General features: G+C 41.5%; 1 long non-coding RNA gene across 2 annotated transcripts; it reads right to left on the reverse strand.

The window, feature by feature from the left end:
- Positions 1-3,595: 3,595 nt before the first annotated feature.
- LOC115584496 (uncharacterized) lies at positions 3,596-16,029 on the reverse strand. 2 transcript variants are annotated; one of them, XR_003984546.1, is made up of 4 exons: positions 15,957-16,029; positions 10,074-10,225; positions 5,189-9,865; positions 3,596-5,096 (listed from the first exon to the last, which is right to left on the reverse strand). It is a non-coding gene; the product is annotated as an uncharacterized LOC115584496 (long non-coding RNA). The 2 variants fall into 2 exon arrangements; XR_003984547.1 differs by lacking the exon at positions 15,957-16,029 and adding an exon at positions 11,526-11,567.
- Between the last annotated feature and the right edge of the window lie 7,718 nt (positions 16,030-23,747).

Raw genomic sequence — 23,747 nt, forward strand, 5'->3', positions numbered from 1 at the left:
ACCGGGCCATGGTCCGGTTCAGTGTTTTATCAAACCCGAGGTGACCCGCCATGGGGTTGTGGTGAGCCGCCTGGAAAATGGTTTCCCGACGGCTCTTTGGCACCAACAACTGGGTGAGTTCTTCTCCTGTCCGAGCGTCACGACTCGCTCTGTATAACCTGTCCCTAATAACAACAAAATAGGGGTGAGTGAGTGCTGTGCTAGGGTGGACCTGGCAACCATCAATTTTCATCACTTGGTCAAAGGCATGACGGAGGGTCTCATCCCGAGACTGCTCAAGTGGCAAATCTTCCATGGGAGCAATCGACGGGGCCGCCCTCGACCCCGCGCCCCCCCCCCCCAACAGCGTTGGGAGGTGACATCCCCGCCTCACCGCTAAGCACAGCACACCACTCACATTTCCCTGACTTACGTGACCGCGCCCTCATAGTTTCACTCACTAAGCTAGCGAACCCCGGCCAATTCGTGCCCAAGATTAGAGGGTGCGTGAGGCGAGTACTAACTCCAGCCCTGACTCTATGCTTTTTCCCTTTAAAATGCATTTTTAGAGTCACCACCGGATAGTCGTGAACATCCCCATGCACACACCTCACCCGCACCCACGATGCCTCTAGCAATGCCCCTGTTCGAACCAAGCGCTGGTGGATCATGGTCTGTTCACAACCTGAGTCCAGCAGAGCTTGGTGTGTACCCCCCTGTTTACATACCGGTATACAGTACGTCCCTTCCGAACCGGGGGAGGGGGCTGGCGGCCCCGCAACCCGAACCACTTGTCCGACCTCCATGAGGGGGCACTCCGCCCGGAGATGGCCGGGCTGCCCGCACCGCCAGCACACCTGCCCCGGCAGCTGAGGAGCCCCCCGGGGTGCCGGATGATCAGACACGTAGGCTGGACCCTGTGGAACAAAAGGAAGGGTGTTAGCAGCGGGCTCCGGGTGTGTATGCATGTGTGCGTGTGGTGCAGGGTGCTGCGCAGCGGCCGCCGGGAACCTCCTCCTTGGGGCCGGGGTGGGACGGCCTGCGGGGATCGCCACTGGCCTGGCCTCCTCCTTCATGCTCCGCCGGGGAAGGGAGAGGACCGGAGGTGTCCCTCGATGTCGGAGGGACGGTGGCACTGGACCCTTCGACCCAAAGGTGGACGAGGGTGATCCGGCGACGAACTGCTCCAGCGCCACCTATCCAACGATGTCCTCAGCGGAGTTTGTGCCGGCTGGAGCCAGCGCCTCACTGCGTCGAGGAGCCGCTGCGCGTAGGAGAAGGGGCAGCCGGCCTCCTCAAAAAAGAGCCCCCTGAACCGCCGCCGGTGTCCCTCTGGCGTGCTGCCTAGTCGGCCCAGGATGGCTCTCTTCAGTTGCGCGAAGTGAGAGCGCGAGGCCGCCGGCAGGTTGTGCGCGGCCAGCTGTGCCACGCCGGTGAGCAGGGGGAGAAGCAGGACCGCCCTCTCCTCCTCCGGCCACCCACACGCCTCCGCCGTGCCCTCGAAGATGTCCAGGTATGCCTCCGGATCATCTTCAGCGGTCATCCGTTGGAGGGCAATCGGCGGAGGCCGGCCCCGACTGGGCTCTGGATCGGCCTGCATGTCTCAAAATCAACTTTTAATTTATGGCTGCTCTATATTTCTTAATGAAATGTAATGGTTTTTGCAAGATAGATAGATAGATAGATAGATAGATAATTACTGATCTGCTGTCTTAATAAAATTTCAGCAGTATAATAAAACTTGTTTAAAATCTGTCTCTTGATTTTATTCCAGTAACTTGAGTATTTTGGACAGCCATGTTAAACATTAAACCTCCTCAACTGCAAGTTTAAAGTTACTAAAGGAGTTTTAAGTTTTGGTTCAACAGAATAAATTGAATGTAGGTATAAGTTGTGGTACCATTTAGCTCAGTTGGTAGAGCAGGTGTCCCATGTACAGAGGCGTTGTCCTTGCTGCAGTGGCCCCAGGATTGAGTCCTGTCCTGAGGCCCTTTGCTGTGTGTCTCTCATCCTCTTTCCTATCATCTCTTTAGCTGTACTGTCAAATAAAGCCATATAAAGGCCAAAAAAAAGTAGTATAAATCAGTGTTATCTTTAAATCAGCATTAACTTTTTAAGACATTTGCGGACAGCAGAAACAAGCTGTAAACGCAGTTATAGTGCATCATAGTGCATCAAATGTAAGAGCAATGGCCCCTCCTAATCAGTGATATTTCCCTTATATGTTTGTCTTTGTTTTGTTCACGTCTGTACAATGAGTGTTTATTTCATCGTATATGTATATATGTACGTATATTCTTATCATTCTGTTCTTCTCACTCTATGTCTTTCAGGTCCCTGTCTGTTCACTTCTTCCTCCTCCTCTTTCTCCACACTGTCACCTGTCGGACCGGACTCACCTCTGAAATGCTTTGCTAAAGCTGGTAAAATGGAACCAAATCAACTGTACAATGGATTTGGTCCCTTTCAACCAGCTGTAGCTGTGCATTGATCACTCCAACACACACAATATTGTGTGTGTGTGTGTGTGTGTGTGTGTGTGTGTGTGTGTGTGTGTGTGTGCGTGCGTGCGTGTGCGTGTGAAAACATTATGGAATGTAAGATCAGACACTGAGTTAGAAAAGTAGTAGTGTATGTGTTTGTGCACATATATGTATGTGTGTCTTGGATTCCCGATGCATGTCTGATCAATAAAGCCCCGTCCTGAAGCACACATAAATTGGTGAAGTGGCCTTTCCTTTTTTTTTTAGTTTTTACCTCGAAATTTGCACATATGTCTTGGTATGAAAGTGAACATATTTTAGTTCAGGTAAACCCAACAGTAATTTATGAAAAATACTATAACACAAAACATTACCTTGTTTTGGGGTGGTTTTCTACTTAGGTATTCAATTAGGCTAATACATTAAATGTGTCAATTTTGACTTAGAGATTTAAGGGCTGGAATATCAGGGTGAAAATAGGGACTGAGAAAAATGTAAGTGAAGGAAAAATGGTCATTTGAATACATTAAAATTGAGATGAAGCAGAAATGTGGGCACTCTCACACTGATCTATCTGTTCCCACAGGGAGACAGGGGACCCCATCTTTCTCATGCTCCTCTCACCCTCTCCCTTTTTTCAATCCTTCATCCTGTTTTCTTCTGCCTTCTGCCCAGTCACTGTATCGCCCGCTATGCACAGATCTGGAGGCATGACAGATGCTTTAACGTGGCTGTGATTCCTTATCACTACTCAGCTGAAAGCTCCATTTGCCTTGGTCTGCTGTGATAGATGGAAGGCCATGGCTGAATGGAGAGAAGTACTATGCTAAAGAATGGGAGAGTAGGCATTTTGAGGCTGAGGGAGTGTAAGTAGAAGGTGGACATGATAAAGAGGAGATACACTGCTGTAAATGGTAGTTGTGGTCATTTTCTGTTCTTCATGTCCCGAGTGTGATGAACAAGAGACTACATTTAGGAGGGGAGTGGTGTCTAATCAATTACACCAGAATGAAATAGTGCTTGTGAAGACCAGGAGTGCTGCTGCTGCAGACATGGAGAAAGTGCATGTTACAAATAAACTTGCAAATAAACAGACATAATTTGTTATTAAAACTTGGTGTGTTTACAACCAGTAAAGTCTGTGACTTTATTAGCAGTCAGTAGCATCACACCTTCTCAACGTTTCAAAGCAAGTAAAGAGAAGGAAAAACAAGAAAAGGGCAGAACTGATCCATCGAGGCATCATACCTCAACTTGTGAACCAGTGGTGCATCACAGAAACACACTGACAATGCTCTTCAGTGCTTCTGAAATAAAGGATTCACCTTCTATTAAATTCTGTAAAAACTATTTAGGATAATAGAAGGCTATACAAATCATCTGCTATAAATCTAGTGAATATATATTGGGGGTACTGTTGATCTAATTAGCATTTCATATACGACCATAGTTTACTAGTTAGACATTTCAAATAACTTTCAGCATATTCAATAAATAATATTTCAAAATTATTGAAGGTAACTTGATAACCCTTGCTGTTTATTTTGTACATAACTGATATGTACAATTAGTATATTAATGTAGGACATGAGCAGGCCATATGATATGCAAATGATAACACATATCATGCCCTTTACTGTGCATCAGTTTATTCATCGCCCCACTGACACTGAAGATTAAGGAGTAATGTGCCAAGTCACATAAAACAATGGAAGACATTTTAATATTGAAATTGAAACGGAGATTACAGGGATCATAAAAGGATGTGGGTGAGTGCAACCTACTATAGCCCTGTGTGTGTGTGTGTGTGTGTGTGTGTGTGTGTATAAAGACAACATTCACACTGTATTGATGTTTGACCACGTTCATCCGCACTGGCTGATATTCCATGTTTAGAGGATGGAGGGCTCCTTTTATCAACCTTTTGCCTGTGACTTCTCTCCTACTCTTCTTACCGCTGATGCAGTAGATAATGAACAAGTTGCCCCACCACCACAGTGAACAGGCTGGATGGAGCAGGGAGCCCAGAGACAGTGCTGTTGCAGGGAAAGGCAGCTGTAGCAAATAACTTCTGGGTAAAACAAAAAAAACAAAAAATAATCAAAGGTGCTATTTATTTTACGATTTTTGTATCTCATTCATAAAGAAACTCATTTCGAGATTTCCACCACACTCCAACAGGCTAAGTTAGCACCAGATTCACAGCTTCTCATTGGAATTTTCCGGTCCACCTTAGACATGGCATACTGCCTATAGATGGCATTGTTCAGTCATTTTCAAGGCAGTTTGTTAACTCTGAGACGAGAGGGGGACCCAGAAGCGGACAGACAACCGGGGCTGGTGCAGAGTAATTGGTTTATTCAGAACAATGGCAGGGAGCAGAAAGAGCGAGGTGGCTTGAATCCCGGGGAGAGGCGCGCCGAGGAGCGCGGCGCCGGGGCAGGCTTGTAGGTGCACGGAGGTCCGGAGCGGGTCTGTAGATTCGGGGAAGCGTAGGCGAGGCAGCGGCTAGTAGACGAGCCGGGGGTGCTGCGTTGACTGGGGTCCTTCGGCAGGGAGCTGGGCTGGCGAGGAGCAGCAGAGGTGCGGGAGACCTGGACGCCGGGACAGAGTTGGTGACGGCACAGGAGGGCGCTGGAAACAGGAGACGGCAAAAATTAGGAACACTGGCGAGAGAAATAAGGCACAAGAGATCTCTAGAGACGATAAGCGACAGAGCCATATACCGCGTAAAGATCACGTAATCAACTGGCAGCAGGCAGCGTGTGGACCCAGGTCTTGAAGCCAGCGCTGATGATTAACCTGCTGCAGATGCGTGTGTGTGCGCACACTCCCTCCACTGACCGCCGACTCAGCCCGGCCTCCAGCGCACCTCTGCAACAGGAACAAAACAATACACCCAGCCACAGCAGCATAGATCGTAACACAGTTTATGGACTGAAAAACATAATATGGAGGTTATAGTTATAGTTATAAAAGTCATGATTATAAAACTCTGTGATGTCCCCTGTCATATTGGAGCATTGGTTTATTGATACCTTTTGATACTGAGCAGGTAGAACCACAGCAAATAGGTAGGAATAGAAATAAGACAATTTATATAGTTTCATTCTTTTCATAAATATCAGTTTACCATGAGCAAGTACAAACCAAAATTGCTAGTTAGACTGATCAAAACTTTGGATTGCATACTAACTCCGTTCCATTCAGTTAGAACTGAAGAAGCACTACAAGCAACAGAAACAATCTGTGCTTAATTGCACACAGGGGACATTAGACTCCCAACTGTCAGGTTTCACAAAATGGCAGGCAAGAACCCATTAGCATGACACAAAAAACAGTTCAGCTGTAGAAACAGGGTTCAATACGAAGCAAAGGTCAAACCAGGTGATCAATCAGCGAAGCAAACAAATTCAAAATGAGCAGGGAAAAGGGAAAGTCCAAAGTCCAAAAAGGCAGGTCAACACACAAACAGGCAGGGGCAGGATCAGGATCAGGATCAGGATCAAGATCAAGATCAGAACCAAGGGCCAGTTGTTCAAAGGTAATCTGATCTGATTTTGTTATCACATTGGATCAAATCTTGAAAATGGGTTGTTCAAAACGGAAAGAAGGATTCTGAAATCAGATTAGATCACGGAATCCAATCCTAGTTTGAATCTGGATCAAACCTTCAGTTTGTGTTGTTCAAAACGTTTCAGTAGGATTTGGATAACTTTGATCCAAAAAAACAGGATTATCCTGATCCCAACAGAGGGTAGGATTCCAAGGTGGATTTCAGGAAGAAAATGTAATAAAACTTTAAAATTGGTCAAATAATACATTTTTATCATTTAGTGTATAATACTTTTACTTATATTTTGCACTTGACTTGTTTAACCGTTACAGTGATAAAGTAGATAAAGTAGACAATGGCTACCAATTAAGCCTTTCAGTATAGCAAAGTAAAAATAAAATAAAATAAAAATGATCTTGTCCCCATGAAACACTTCCCCCAAACAGATTTTAATAACAAACAAAAATAATATATTACATTTTTCTGTCATTCATCACTGTATATTAATTTCAAAGAAACAATCATCAGAGATGAACCTGTCAAAAATAATTTCTAACAATGGCATCCCTGACTACACGTCCAGTCAGTCCCTCATTCTGACAGAACGCCAGAGGTTGGTCTGGTTCTTCAACCGGCTCAGGTGCATCATCACGGAGAGGGACATTGCGCCTGGTAGCGATGTTGTGCAGGACAATACCACCAAGTATTATGTTGCATGCTCCCTGTGACTCCACTCGCATGTAGTTAAGGCATGCAAAGCGTCTCTTCAGAACTCCATTTAAACGCTCAATTGCACATCTTGTTTTGCAATTAGCAGTGTTGAAGCGTGCCTGCGCAGGTGTGGTTGCTGCAAGGAAAGGAGTCATCAGCCATGGTAGAAGTGGATAGGCTCTGTCTCCTAATATTATGCCATCCGATCAGTTGGTTTAGAGCACTGGTAATCTGGATTTGGTAATCTTGAAAACTGTGTATCTGGATCAAGGTGATCCAGTCCAATGTTGCTTTGAAAAACCAGCATAAAAGTAAGACAGATTACCTGATCCTGGATAGCAAAAAATGGGATTTCCAAATCCGGATCATTTTGATCCAGATTAAATGTTTTGAACAACTGGCTCCAAATGACAGAACGCTGGAGAGCTAGGTTAACACACTAGACAATCTGGCAAAGATCTGAGGGAAAAGGATCTGTACAAATACTGAGGGCAGATTAGCTGATGAGGAGCAGGTGAGTATGGGGATGGGGCAGGCCAGGTGGATCAAACCAACACGTAATGTGGAGCAGGAGGGAGTGGCAGGGTCTGAAATGACATGAGAGTTAGTGTGGCAAAACAGGAAACAGACAAATGACAAACTAAAGTCTGGCTGAAGTTGTGACACTCGACTTTTATTAGTTCTGTGTCATTATTAAAAAATGTACATAGATAATGTTTAACTCTCCACATGCATTTTGGCAAAGGGCTGTGTGCAGACCAAATCCATCAAAATTCTCTCAAGCTGTTAAAGTTGACTGATTAGACGACTGTGGTCAGCTCGAAAAGACGAGAAAGGCAGATGCTCTGTGATCTCCCTGCTTTACCTGCAGGTTAGGGTTAGGGCTAGGGTTAGGCTGTCAACAGCGGTGTGACCCAAAACGCTGCACAACACAGGTAATAGTAGACCAATAATTTCTGTAGTGGCTGTTCAGTAGCATCAGTCAGAAGAAATAAAGTTTGGCATTTTAACCCCTGTGGTTTTAGTGTGCTCATGTCAAGCCAATATGTATCCAGTTAATAAGTTGGAGATGCAGTTAATGGATGAGTAGGCTAAATTGTTATGAAAAAGTCTTTAAATTAGTTTAACATGCATTTACTGAGACTGCGGTGCTATATTGCCTTTTGTTATTATTATTTATTATTGAAAGAGTTTCCTTTGCTAGTGCTCTTCTGCTCACTGTTATTGGGTATTTAAATTGATTGATTATTTGATACACAGGGTGGCTGTAGCTCAGCGGGTAGAGCAGGTCGGCTAGTGATAGGAAGGTCTCTGGTTCAAATCCCGGGCTGAGCTGAGCTGCATGTCGAAGTGTCCTTGAGCAAGATACTGAACCCCAAATTGTTCCTGAGGGCCCTGTGATGAGCTGGTGACTTGTCCACAGTGTACTATGCCTTCACCCGGAGACAGCTGGGATTGGCTCCAGCAACAAACCCCTCGACCCCTTGAAAAAGGGATGAAGCGGTTACAGAGGACGACAATGATATTGTTGATGATGAGATTATATATGCTCATTATGTTAGAAAGTCACATTTTTACTTAAGCGTTTTAAAAATAAACTGAGACAATATTATTTGTTTGTAACTTATTCAATTTCTTTACTCAATGGAAGTAGAGCAAAGTAAACTCTTTTAAGGCCCTCTCCGAAAAACAATTTTTCCCTCTTGAGCAGTGTAATAGTATTTATGTATAATTTTGTAATGAGTAAATTTAATTTAAAATTTACTAAACTCACTACCTCTAATATCTGTGGTGGCCGAGCCAGAAAGATAAAATAGCAGAACGGGTTTGAAATTGATACAAAAGCCATCCTTAGAAGGAATATGTCATGAGCGGTTTTGTGTTATTTCCTGTTTTAATTTGAAATTTTGCCATCATGTGTCGAGTGCGGCTTTTCAGTTCCTCCCTCTGTGTTTTTCCCTCCTTCCAGTGTTTTTCTGTTCCTTTCCCTCTCACCTGTCCTTTTCCCGCGTCACTCCACCTGTGCCTCATCCCTTCATTAGAGTGTCTGTATATAGTCTTTGTTCTACCTCGTGTCTTTATCAGTTCATTCCGTGTTCTCCTTTGATGCCATCCTGTTTCCCACCAATGTTTCTGATGTTGGTTCCTTATGTTTTCACTGATTTATACTTTGCACTTTGTTTAAGCTTTTTAGTTTCTACTTTGTCTTTTTGACCTTCTGACTCGTGTCTTTGGTTTCCTGTATTCTTGGTTTTATGTCATTCAGCTTTTCTTTAATAAAGCTCGCCCTTGTTTCTGAGTCCTGCTTTCTGTGTGCGTTGCTGCATTTGGGTCCTCAACTTTTGCCAAATTATAGAAGAATAAGTAAACACCTGTTTGAAACTCCCTGGAGTGCATATACATGATTAAGGATAATATACAAAAACGAAGAATAACCCCTCAAAAGTGTTTGTACAAATCAAACAATGCCTTGACATTATGTTATCTTTTTCATAAACAGAACAAAGTGCAGGATAAAACAAATTAAGGTTCAAAATGTCATTATCTATGCCTTAGCCCTGCAGTTAACTGTTCATTACACTGAACTTAAGTTGAAATAATGGTCCAGTCACTGTCAAATAAAGTTTCATTCTGACTGCTCATTCCTTGTGTACAAAGTCTGTGTGCTCCCATCTCGTCGACAGTACGTCGTTGTCTCACAAGCAAGCATTCCAGCATTTGCCTCCTAGTGATTACGACCCTGTTTTGGACTCAGCTTTTGTGTTTTGTTTTCCCTTATTTGACTGATTTCCTTGTACCAACCGGACTGTCAAGTAATGATTACTCTTTAAAAAAAAAACTAAACTGTCTCTGTGTCGTGCGTTTGGGTCTCAGCCTCGTGTTTTGGTCTTGTCAGTATAAACGGGCCACACTATGGACCCAGCTGACTCAGATACCCTGGGAGCTGCCATTCGCTCACAAGGTGTGCTTCTAAAACAGCATGAGGATCAGCTGACTTCAATTTTCCGTGGCCTTCAGGAAATAAATGCTTGTCACCAGGGACTTCAGCTCACACTAACCTCAATATTGAGTGTACTTACTCAGCAGCTGCAGAGGCTACTGGCTCATCTGGGCTCTCCACCTCCTGTCCTGCCTCCTGTTTCCCAACACATAGAATCAAAGATTAAAATCACATTTGAATCTGAGTCCAAAAGTGGCATTTTATTTGGCTTCGGAATTTTCAAGTAAAAAGTCGGTATCAGTATCGGCAATACTGGCCCTGTAATTACTTGGTATCAGATCGATACCAAAATTTGCAGTATCACCCACCCCTAGTTGATACAGTAAAAGAACGATTGACTGACCCAATAGCTCCAGCGCTCAGTATCTCGATCCGTAGTTCACAGCCATCTCACAGCTCACTCGCTCTCTCCCCGCTTCCTGCTCCGGTGCTCTCAGAGAGCCGCTCCCTCACCTGAGCAGTTTGCTGCTCCGCTCCATTCAGTCTCTGAAGTCTCTGAGTGACGGCACAGAAATGATTCTCAATACAAAATCATGATTGTCTTGCAAATGTATGTGTGTAAATAAAGCACACTCTGACAGACTCAAGTGACTCAAAGTGAGTGACTTCTACAAACTGATGTCAGTAAAAGGAATACTAAACACAGGTGTTTATTGTTAGTGTGAGGCCTAGTACTGTTTGAATTGATTTTAATAACTCAGTATTGGTTTGTGATAAAACATAATTATGAGCAAATATTAGTGGTACTAACTAATTATAAATGTATTTTCTGTTTTTATTGTGTTTTTATATTTTCTATGTCAATACTCTTTTTTTTCCAGTAGATCTACATTACACTGTTACTGTTTTCCTAAGAAATATAACTCAGTGTTGACTTAAAGGTCCCATATCATAAAAAACAAGTTTTCTCTGGTCTCTACATATATAAGCTGGTCCTCCCTGAGCCTGCCAACTCCCTGAATGAGGAAAACAAGCGATTCCTGCATGGTCTCTGCAGCCCACCCACTGGTAACACGGCGCTCCTACAGGCTGTTCAGATTCTGCTCCTTTTGTCATTATCATAGGCCGACCTCCTCTGCACGGTGATAGGAGATATCAGAGAGGGGGGCGTTCATCCCCGAGGTGAAGTTCGGTGTGTCCAGCGGAGAGACAGCAGTGTTTCACAACGTTGTCGCTCAGAGCTAGACACGCAATTGCTCTGTTGTTGGTTGTATAAATCAACAGAAGTGCCTATATTCTGTCCCAGCTACAGAACAACAGACGAGACAGTGGTTGTATTTCATTTTTAATGACAACGTGCCGGCAGCGGTTCGTGTTAGCTTGTATGTGTGTGCTAACCACTTCACATCGGACTGCTTTAGTAACGAGGGTCAGTACAAAGCTGTCTTTGCCTCGACACTGACCCTCATAAAAGGATCAGTCTCAACCATACGGGACCCAGCACCTGCACCCGAGCCACCAATAAGTGTCACCGCGGTTTGATAGTATTTACAGTTGCCAACGAGTATGGTGAAGTCAGCTGGAAACTGGCTAATTAGTTAGCTCCACTTCGGTCCGCTATGCAATGGCGTTTGAAGTGAGTGTGATGTTATTATATTACGATGGAGCTTGGTTGTCACAGTAGAAAGTCTGGAAACATGTGCAGACTGGAGACACAGACTATGCGAACAGTGTCCAAGAGTTTGGAGACTGTGTTGGAGACAAACACAGCTTTCGCTAGCTGTTAGCCATTAGCTACATGGTAGTAACTGTAACAACACATACGAACAAACTAACATTATTCAGCCACACAAACCATTCTGAAACGTCCTGCTGCAGCCACAGAGTCTGTTCTTCTTCAGGAGCCTCTACTTCTGGGTCCGATTCTGGGTCAAACTGGTTCGGTTGAATGAAAAAATCTCTGCGAGCCATAGTGTTACATCCACCATAAACATTAGCGCATGCTACCATTAGCATAAGGGGCTTCCCCTCCCTGAGAGTGACGTAGCAGGCAAGGCTCCCCAAGTAGGCGTTGACAGACGGAGCTCATTAGCATTTAAAGGTGCAGGCACAGAAACAGAGTGCTCTGAATAGAGCTCAGCAGAGCGACTTTTAGACAGCTGGAGTTCAGGACCACGGATGTGTCTGGGGCAATACATATCGAATACAGAGTTGTTGGACCTCTGACAGCTGTGTGAAATTGATGAAAAAGAGTATAATATGGGACCTTTAATATTGACTTAAAAGCATATTCCTTTTGCAGCTGTCTGCTCGGCTCTTTTATGGGAAGAGGGATAGAGTTGTTGTTCCCGTAAACCCTGCCATCAGCAAGATGAGAACTCAGAGGAAGAAGACAACGTTGTGGCAGATCCCAACTTTTCTGCTGCAATTCTTTAAAAGCAATAAAACACTGGTTTATTATTAGGCTATTTATTGGAGGGCAAGTGCGAACTAGAAATACGGGCTGCACGTCTAAAAATGTGACAAAACCAAGAAATGACTACTGTGACTGTTAGTAGGAACAGCAATGTTTACAACAGCAAAGTCACAATAAACTCAATATCTGGAAGAAGTTTAAGATTTGTGGCAGATAAACAGCCGACAGACAGCTGTCAGATTATTCTTAACTCTCATTAACCAGCAGTTAGCTTAACAAGCACAAATGGGAGCTTTCTGAAATATGACTCATATTTAAGCACGCTGAACAAGTGGAAGGTGACTTGTTAGCCCCCACAAGGAAGTTATGTTCATTCATTTATAACTCACAAAGGTTCAAGTCGCTCCACTGTCACGTCTAATCTATGTGCATGGTGGAGTTCTAGATGAGGCAGTACATTAAATCCAAGCCAGACAAATGGGGCTTTAAATTATTTGCCAGGATGGCTTCATTCATGACTTGATCCTATACCAAGGGCAGACTACACTTGAGGCCCACGGCGTCCCACTGACACCTGAACAACAAGTCATGAGTGTCACCAGTCTTGGCCAGCACCATGCCGTCCTCCAGCCGAAAAGCCATCTTTGCAGACAATTACTTTAGTGGCCTAGAGATTGTGCGATACCTCAAGAGCAAGAACTGCCGGTACACAGGAACAGCCAGGGACAGCAGGACTGGCAATGCTCCACTCATGCCCATCAAAGAAATGGAGAAGAAGGCTGTCCCTCGTAGTACCTGCAGCTACACCACTAGTGATGATGGGATCCTGATTGTCAGGTGGAAAGACAACAAGGTTGTCACTCTGATGTCAACAGATGTGGGGGTAGAGCCTAGGTCCTCAGTCTACAGGTACTGCAGTGACACTAAGAGAAGGAGCAAGCGAGCTGCCCATGTCTTATCAAGAGCTATAATGCAAACATGGGAGGGATCGACAAGAGTAATATGCTGTTCCACCTCGACCGCACTCCCTTGAGAGCCAAGAGATGGTACATGCGGCTCTTTGCATATGCCATTGATGTCAGCCTCACTAACGCCTGGATAATGTATAGGCGTGACAGCAAGGCTCTTGGTGTGAATGATGGCCTGTCACTGAAGAACTTCAGGATCCAGGTGTTCAAGACGGCCAGTAGCTCACAGTCGATGACATCTCGTCCCCGCAGGAGCTCAGCACCACTGCCAGGCAGCTCCAGCACCTCTGCTGATATCCCCAAACCTATCCGGGGACACCGCAGTCACGTGCCAGACTACTCTGTGCGGTTTGATGTGTCTCTGTTCCATGCCCCTGTCTACAGCAGCCGCCAAACCTGCAAGCAATGCAGCAGGAAGGGGAACATCATGAGGTCAAACCTTGTCTGCAGGGTCTGCCAGGTCCACCTGTGCATCAATGCTGAGCACAACTGTTTTGTCAAGTACCATGAAGCAGTTGCCTAAGTGACTGAACTGGACTTGACACAAGAGAAGAAATGTTCCTAAATGAAAAGTTCATTATGCAGTGTTCCTAAATGTTCTATGACAATGGCCAGTATTAGTACCTCAGGAGAAAAAAATGTTCTTACAGTTTGTATACAAGCACTTTAAAAAAAAAAAAAAAATTGTGTTTTTTTTTTATGTTTTTGTTGTTTAGAATGATTTTGTATTAATGATTTATTTAATTTTTATCTGATCAGTTATACCTTTTGTTTCACATACTATTCATTTACAATTTCTATGCCAATTTTCAGATTCAGATTCATATTCATAATTTATTGTTCCCAAGGGGAAATTCATTTTCACAGTTCTATTCCAGACGAAGACACCAGCACACATGCAGCACCAGAAAAAATACATACATATGTCATGGTCATGATTTGGGAACATGGGGCAACGCCCCTTCTTTGTCACTGCTGCGTGCCCAACTGATTGGAGTGTAACAGGTGTGGATGATTGCGATGCCAATTGATACTCACAGGCGGCTCAAAAAGGAAGGAACTGAAAGAGTGAGGTTTGGCTGCTCCCGTGGACTCTGTTCTGTCGCTGCTGTTATTTGTTGGGGTTTGTTTAACTGCCTGATAATTGTGTGCGCGATTGCGTGGATTATTGTGCTGTTTTGCGGAAGTCTGCTGGTGTGCCGTCCTCGCATCAAGCCCGGTGACTGCTGTGATTCTCCGCCTGCCCTTGTGTTGTGATCCGTCTTCTCATCGGCTGATTCTCCGTCTTCTCGAGCCCTGTCTTGTTCGTCCTGCGCCTGTGGCTGTGTGAAGTGCTGGTCAACTGTGCAACTGGACTGGGAGTTAGATTAGTCTGCTCCCAGTTTGATGGTGAGTGACACTTTTTGTCCGGCTATGCGGCCTCGCTTTCTCCAAGATCTACGTCTCACATAATCCACGAGAGCTCCAGATTGTCTACTAACCATAGCCCATCTATAAATATAATTCATGAGTTGCAGTGATTTTGAGAATTGCATGATTGCTCTTTTAGCGTTGCATTGCTGTGTTTTTTGCTGTGTTGCTGTGCTTTTTTTCTTTATCTACTGTGGAGATACTGGCGGCTTTCTCTTTGTTTGTGTGAGTGTTGCGTTGGTGTGTGCGAGTGATTGACAGGTCGCCGGCTGCTGAAGTCACTGCCGGGCTCGAGACGGACTTGTTAGGGGAACCCCTTGTGGACTGTGGACTATCCTGATCTAATGGACTCATTAATGTGTGTGCTTGAACAGGCCAGCTTTTAAGTTGAATGTGTGAATGAGCGTGTGAATAAGTGTTAATGGTGTACACCTTCTTTTTATTCAACTAGGTATTGTAATATATAATATTTTTTAAAATATATATATATATTTTATACTTAAACTGTTGTCTGGGTAAATCTGTTGTGTTGCTCCTACCAAACCAACGAACTTGCAAACAGAAAAAAAGTTGTTTTTATATTGTCCCAGCTCTCCAATTGGGTGGCGTTGTCGGGCTATATTGTTTCCATGCCACATATACAGATAAACAAAAACCACGACATCTACCGCCTGCTGTTTAGAGCCATAATGGCAGAGGGGATGAAGCTTTTGCAGAAGCGGGTTGTTCTGCAGGACAGTTGTCTGAACCTTCGACCAGAGGGGAGGAGGGTAAAGTATGGATGTAATGGGTGGTGGAGGTCATGGGCTATGTGCAGCGATTTGCGGATGGTGGCAGTGTTAATGAATAAATGTTATTTATTTGGCAAGTTTGTGTGTGTTTCTCATATATATTTTTTTTTTATTCACTCTCTGTAATTTTTTTTACCGTAGACAGGCAAGTGCTCATATATGGTAACTTCATTGACCTTGATTTGCAATGCAAAGGTGAAAAATATTGATAACATTATTTTTTGTAAAAATGTCCTGTAACATCCCCCATTAGCTTTCTGATTTTGAGTTTAACAATAAATATTATCTCCAGACCTGTGGGTGTGCAATGGGTAGTAGGTACTCTCCCGCATATGCAGATATTTATATGGCTGATTAGGAAAGGTCTGCCTTCGCCAAATGCACTAAATTACCGGTGTTCTATTTGAGGTACCTGGATGACATTTTCAGACTGTGCGCTGACACGGAAGAGTCTTTAACTGATTTTGTTGCAGTACTCAATTCTCATCACCCTCAAATAAAATAAAATGTAATCTGCAGAAACATAAAGTGGAATTTTTAGACACGGAGGTGTTTTTTACTCCGGTACTGGGCTGGCCACAAAGGTTTATTTTAAAACTACCGATAGACACGCAGTTTTGCACAAGAGCAGTTATCTCCAGCACATTTATCAAGGTTTAATTAAGTCACAAACAATTTGTTTTTACAGGATTTGCACTTACCCGGATGATGTTGAGGAGGCCACTGGCATCTTGTTTGCGGCGTTGATGCACAGGGGTTATTCTAAACGTTTCCTTCATAAAATAAAGACAGAGGTTGCTGTAACTTTCAAGAATCATAACGAGTACAGGAAAGAGGGGGAGAGCCTCCCGCTCATTCCAATGGTTAAAACATTCTCCTACCACCTTGGGAAATTCAATGCCACGCTAAAGGCGAACTTTAAACCGGCGCAAGAGCATGTCAATCACTAACAAGATTCAGAACAATCACAGCATATAGGAGGAACAAGAATCTAGTAAAAAGATATCCTAGTTCATACAACTTTCGATAAGAAGAAGCCTAATAATGATCCATGGCTACTCATGCACGCTCCATTCATTTTTAAAGGGGGTTCAGGGTCGGGTCACCCAATTAAATAGACTTTGACTCTGCGGGCAAGTAATGTCATCCACGCAATACAGTGTAAGCATTGCAAGCTATTATACATAGGCAAGACAGGAAGAACTTTGAAGATTCGCATATGCGAACATCTTAATCAGATTCGAAATGCTAGTACGGAGACATGGTTATATGCCCATTTTACCTTGCAAGGCATAAAAAACTTTAAATACATTGGCCTAGAGAATAACCCATTATGGAGCAGTAATCAACCTAAACGTCTCGAGCACATTATGATTCAGAGACTGTCAACAATAACACCAAAAGGTTTGAATGAAAAACCGTAGATTGCTTACTCCTGATCAAAATTTTAAGACCAGTTGAAAAATTGCACAAATTTACATTTTGCACTGTTGGATCTTAAAAAGGTTCTAAGTAGAGTTTCAAAATGCAAAAAGAAGAAATGGGAGTGACACAAAAAAAAAATTGAGTAAGCAATTTATTGAAAACAACAATTTAACTGAAATAGGCTGTTCATCAGCTGATCAAAAGTTTAAGACCATAGCTAAAAAAAAAAAAACGAAACCCCCTAAAATAGAAACAAAAGTTTCAAAAAAGGACTCAGTAATAAGTAGCTCCACCGTTTTTGTTGATCACTTCAAAAATTTGTTTCGGCATGCTTGATGCGAGTATTTCCAGGAGGCTATTGGGAACGTTGCTCCAAGTGGTGAAGATGGCTTCACGGAGGGCATCCACTGCCTGGAAATGATATCCGTTTTTGTAAACTTCCCTTGCCATCCATCCCCATATGTTCTCAATTGGATTTAGATCAGGGGAACACGCAGGATGGTCCAAAAGAGTGACGTTATTCCTCTGGAAGAAGTCCTTTGTCAGGTGTGCATTGTGAACTGCAGCGTTGTCCTGTTGAAAAACCCAGTCATTACCACACAGACGAGGGCCCTCAGTCATGAGGGATGCCCTCCGCAACATCTCCACATAGCCAGCCGCCATTTGACGCCCCTGCACAACCTGAAGGTCCATTGTTCCATTGAAGGAAAAAGCACCCCAGATCGTGATGGCACCCCCTCTACTGTGCCGCATAGAAAACATCTCAAGTGGGATCTCCTTGTCATGCCAGTAATGTTGGAAGCCATCAGGACCATCAAGGTTACATTTTTTTCTCATCAGAGAATAAAACTTTTCTTCCACCTTTCAATGTCCCATGTTTGGTGCAATTTTGTGGCGCTGAAGGAGACGAGGCCTTTGAAGACGTTTTTGTTCTTAAAGCCCTTCTCTCGCAGATGCCGTCTGATGGTTATTGGGCTGCAGTCGGCACCAATAACGGCCTTAATTTGGGACGAGGATCATCCCGTGTCTTGAAGGACAGCCCTCCGGCTCAGCACTGGGGAATTTTTTTGGGTTTACCATTTGACTTTTTTGTTCCATAACCCTCAGGATCTTTTAAGAAATTCAAAATGAATGTCTTACCGCGTCCAACCTCAGCAGCGATGGCACGTTGCGAGAGGCCTTGCTTATGCAGCTCAACAATCCGACCACGTTCAACGAGAGTCTGACAAGCTGTACCCCACAACAATATATATACAATGGTAAATAATACAGTCTATGGTTGTAGACTGGGGCCCCCACTCCATTCCCAAAACACAATTTACGATGACATGTCAGTAGGAAACCTCCCTAAAGGAGCCCCACGTCATCCCCGTCTAATTGGGATGACGCACGTACGTTGACATTAACGTCAGTAATCGAAGTTGGCGTCCACGAAGAGAGATGAAGAGGATAGTCAGCTGCAAATATGGTTTGACCCTGAAAACATTCTAACAAAAGGTTTCTCAGTGGTTTACAGTAGTATCAGATGTATACTAAAAGTTTACCGAAGTTTGACTCCAAGAAAGGCCCCATTTTCAAAATGGTGGCCGTCAGGTCCTTAAAATGAGCATTACTCCTTTGTATTCCTCCTAGACCAGGAACACTGGTGCCTGATACATGTTTTGGCCATGTAATATTCTAATTGGCATATTTGCATGATAGATAAGTGATTATAAGTACAATAATATATTAAAGCAATTGGTTACAGGCATATTTATGTGAAAAATAAGTACAATTTCGAGAATAGGTTTTTTCTTTATTCCAGTTAATTTTATCTCAAAAGTTACAAACTGCGTTTACCACACAAGGATTCTTTCAGAGCATTCTGCTTTGAGTTTCGAAATAGAATTTGTAAAACTACTGTCAAATCACAAAACCTGGAGATGTAATATTATGTTACTCTCAAAAAAGGATTTTTCAACTTATATGAAGGCTCATTTAGAAACCATTCCTGAGGTGCACAAAAACAGTGCAACATTCCCATTAATAATATGGGACACACAGAAGGCTTATGAGTTAGAGGATGTGTAATTGCCTTTTCCTCATCTTTAAATAAGAAAACAACAAATGAGTTGAAATGCATTGAACAAGATATAGTTAATTTGGAGAGGCAACACTATTTAACCAAGGACCCTAATTTGCTAATGCAGATAGATGATCTTAAGTTGAAATATTACTCCATTAATACATAAGCTAGCGAAATGGCATTGAAGAAATCAAAGTTATCTTATTTAGAGCAAGGGGGAATGGCAGGCAAATTAGCTAGATAGATAAAAAAGGAATCAAAAGATAGAACAATTGTTAAAATTAGAAAATAAGATGGGTCCATTACAGTGGACCATCTTCAAATTAATGGTGTCTTCAAATCATATTATACTGAACTGTATACCTCTACATCACAATCTGAACCGGATAAGTGTAAATCCTTTTTGGATAATATTTTGCTACCTGTTTTAACACAAGTTGATAGACAAAGTTTAGATAAAGATATATCTTCAGAAGAACTCCTGTCTGCTATGGCAGTACTTCAAAAAAGCAAATCACCAGGTTTAGTTGGCCTGCCAATTGAGTTTTATAGTCAATTTTCAAATGATTTATTGCCTCTTTTCTTGCTATGATCAATGCCTGTTTTAGGAGAGGCTGTCTCCCTCAGTCTTTATGTTTGGCATCTATAACTCTTCTCTTAAAGAAAAATAGAGATCCTCATTGTGCCTCTTATAGGCCAATTTCAGTTATTAATGTAGCTTACAAAATCATTGCCAAGGTTCCACCACTACGGCTTGAAACGGTTTTACCTAGTATTATTCAACTAGATCAAACTGGGTTTGTTCATGGTCGAACCTCTACTGACAATTTACGCAGGTATTTTGATATTCTTTACCATACAAATGAATTAAATTCTCAAAATGTCATTCTCTCTGTCAATGCTGAAAAAACATTTGACAGAGTTGAATGGAAATATCTTATGTCTGTCCTTAGAAGGTTTAATTTTGGTCCTAAGTTTCGGCACTGGACATGAACTCTTTATAGCTCTCCTATGGCCGTTGTAAAGCCTAACACCAACTATTCTAAACCATTTCTCCTATCTCGGTTGTCCGATGTCCCCTGCATTGTTTGCCATTGCTCTTAAGCCGTTAGCTGCAATGTTCAGATCTCATGATCATATTAAAGGTAATACGATTGGGAGGGAGGAACATCTCATATCTCTGTATGCTGATGATATTTTTTATATCTCCATGACCACTTAAATTCTATGCCATTTATGTTATATCTATTTGAAAAAATTGGGAAGTTATCAGGCTACAAGGTTTATTGGGATAAAATGCCAAGAAGACACCTTTAATTTGAATTATCTTCCATTAGTTAATAAAATATCAGATGAATTAAAGAGAATCTGTCATCTCCAATTTCTGTGATTGGTAGAGTTAACATAGTTAAAATGTCTGTGTTGACTAAGTTTTTATATTTATTACAGAATCTTCCGACTACTCCACCACAATCCTTTTTTTAAAAAGTACAGAATTAAGTGTCTTCCTTTATATGGAACAATAAAACCCCACAAATTTGTATGTCAGTGTTACATTTGCCATATGAGTCCGGTGGCCTGAAGCTTCCCAACTTTTATTATTACTTTCTGTCATCTCAGCTTACCCAGTTTAAACAATGGTTTATGAATATTTCATGTTCATGGAAAATAATAGAATCCTTTGATATGTCTCCATACAGTTTGGAACATTTCCCATACATTGAGTTCAAAGTAGTGGATAAAATTACCAAGAATCCTGTTATTTTAAACAGCCTCAGCATTTCGAAATTGAATCATAAACTGGCTATAAGATTGATCTTTTCTCCTTTTTCTCGTATTTGGAAGAACCCAAGTATTACATGCTGTATGGATGACACTTTTGAATTTTGGTAAGATAAAGTTATCCCAGAATTTTGTCATCTGTTTGATAATGGGACATTTCTTTCATTTGCTCAGCTGCAACAGAGATATGGATTACCTCTTTCCCATTTATTTATTTATTTATTTCAAATAAAACATGCGTTAAATATTGAAAATGGTTCTCTGCAAGAACCCACACCATCAGAAATATATGCTATATCAAACAATAAGAAGAAGGACAAGCAGAAAGTTATTTCTAAATTATATCAGGTCAATTATTATTGATTGTTCAGTAGTAAATACTGATAATGTAAGACAAAGGTGGGAACAAGATCTTCATATGGAAATTCAGAAAAGGATCTGTCTTATGTTCGTAGGCAAGTTGCTCTTACAATTTAATGAATAAATAAACATAAACTTGCTTTATTTAAGATGACACATAGGATTTATTACACTCCAGAGAAACTACGTAAAATGAACAGTGAGATGTCATTTCTCTGCTGGCTTTGTAAGAAACAAAAAGTAGCATTTTTTCACATGTTTTGATTATGTGACTCACTCTCCTTTTTTTGTAATTCTGTTATCCAGTTGATATCTCAATGTTTACATGAATCCATTCCATTGTCACCTCGTTTATGTCTTTTGGGAACTAGTATGTCTGACAAGTGGAATAAACATGAAAGTAGGTATATAGATCTTGCTATGTTGGCAGCCAGGAAATGTATAACTTTAAAATGGAAAGAATCCGAACCCCTAGTAATAGTGCACTGGTGGAATGAACTTTCAAGCTACCTCACACTGGACAGTATATATTATAGGAGTAAAGGCAGATCCTCAGACTTTTTAAAATCTGGCAATCTCATATAGAATTTGCCTTTATAAGTGTTCTGGGTCAATATAAGGCATAGCAAAAATGGTATGATCCGAATGTAATAATTTATGTTGTTGTTTTATTGTGGTAGTTTTTAGTTTATTGTGAGTGGGTCATTTCCCACTTTGTTTTATTTGTTTCTCATTTTTGTTGTCAGTGTCTGTTGTGTTTTGAGGATATTTTGGTTCTTTGATTGTTGTATATAAAATCTATGACAAAAAACAAAGAAAAAAGCAAATCTGTCTAATGTTCTAACTCTGACACCCTCATAAAATGACACTAAGCATTTGTCTGAGAATAAGGCATTTGTGCTGTAATTTCAATGAGGCAAGCAATATCAAATGTCTGTATTCTCCTCCACCATCTTCTGAATTGCTGAAAATTGTGAATTTAGTTTTGTTGGGTTTAATATAATGCCACCTTTAGACTCAAAAGCATCTATAGAGGATACATAACATATGTATTACCTTATTCAAATAGAAATGAGTGACCATTTCAGAGGGTTCACACACAGGCCTCTGTTAGGGTAAATTCGCAGTTGTTAATGATCAAAGTTATACAACTCCAATTTAAGTTATATTTGGGATAAGAGCATAAAAAAAGTGTACGTGTCCAAAAAATATTGAGTCGGCGTTACATGACATAGGCTAAATCGTTTACATCTCTGGTTTACCCCAAAAAAAGATAAAACCTTATAGTAATCTCACAGAATCATGTATTCCTTAAGTATGTAATCATGCCAATGCAATTTAGACAAGTCCAATGGATTCATAGACCCAGAAAACATGGGGTTAGACACCAAGATTACATGGCTAGGTCAAATAATGAAGGAGTTATGATATTTTAAGGGCTTCCTGCCTATCTTGGACGCCATCTTGAAAATTACACCTTTCTAGTGGTCGAACTTTGGTAAACTTTTAGTATGTTATTAAGGACACCCAATACTACTAAAAACAGCTGAGAAACCTTTTGTTAGAATTTTTTCAGGGTTAGGTTTTTTTTTTTCATATATGCAGCCGACTATCTTGACGGAACTGATATGACAAAAAAACCCAACAAAAAACAAAAAAGCAGGGTAGATATTGTGATAACAAATCTTTAGAGGGCATGGCGTAAAGAAAGGTTAACAATTAAAGTGGAATTCTGTACTTACAGTTTTCATTATCAGCATTTGGAGGAGGCTCTTCATCCTTCTCTTTTGCTCCTGTCAAAAACTTAAATAATGATCCTGAGGAGAGATAACAAAGTGATATAGTATATGATCCTTGTTATAGGAGCATTTTTATGAAGTCAATTACAAATGATTTCACATTATAGAATTAGTTATAGTTTTAGTATAGTATTCATAGCTAGGGTTGCAATGGTGTGAGATGTTCACAGTACAATAAGGTTAACCCTCTCAGAAAGAAATCATGGTATATGGTATTACACAATTTTTTTAATCATTATTATCAGTTACAATGACCCTTTAAGGAATGAAAACATAAGGGTTTTTTTCGTTAAACACACAAAATATGTCCTGATAGACAACTTGAAATCATTTTTCTCTGTCTGGTTACATTTTTAATTTGATAAAACTAATACGGTAGAATTCAATACCATAGATAAGCAAATGTATGTACGGTACAAGTTTACATTTCTGCTTGCTACCTAGCTTAGCTAGGTTTAGCTAGCAAGTGACTCAGAAAGTTCGTTAGCTAACTAGCATTAACCAGGGTTTATGCAGGCTTGAACAAGTCAAATTTAAGACTTTTTAAGACCTTTTTAAGACCACTTTCAACAAAATTTAAGACCTACACGAATTACGAAAAAGCAAGGAAAAATAAAGTCCCCGAATTACTTTCAAAAATAACTACATCTATTGCCATTCACAGGGCAACTCAAGCAATTAAGAATGGAGTGAGTGTGTCAGTTATTATAGTTTTTAAATTTCATTAGTTTTTATTTTGTTTTTTCAGTTTGCTTTTTATTTCAGTTTGGTTTGAATTAGTTTAACACGTGATTAAGTAGTTTAGTTTTTATCTGGGAATTTAATTTATTAACTATAATAACCCTGGTTTTTTCTTTATATACAGTATTTATTTATTATTCATTTTGTACACAAACACCAGGATTATTATACGCGCGTGCGCGCGCACACACACACAGAAACTATACACACGGTCATCAAAATCCAAAGTACCTCCGATTTCAACGTCAGAGTTTAGATGAACAAGGTTTGAATGTCGCTTAACTACGAGACGTCAGAGATCTGGTCGAGCAGAAGTGGAC

This window comes from Sparus aurata, chromosome 7, assembly GCF_900880675.1.
Source record: "Sparus aurata chromosome 7, fSpaAur1.1, whole genome shotgun sequence".
In the NCBI taxonomy this organism is placed as follows: domain Eukaryota; kingdom Metazoa; phylum Chordata; class Actinopteri; order Spariformes; family Sparidae; genus Sparus; species Sparus aurata.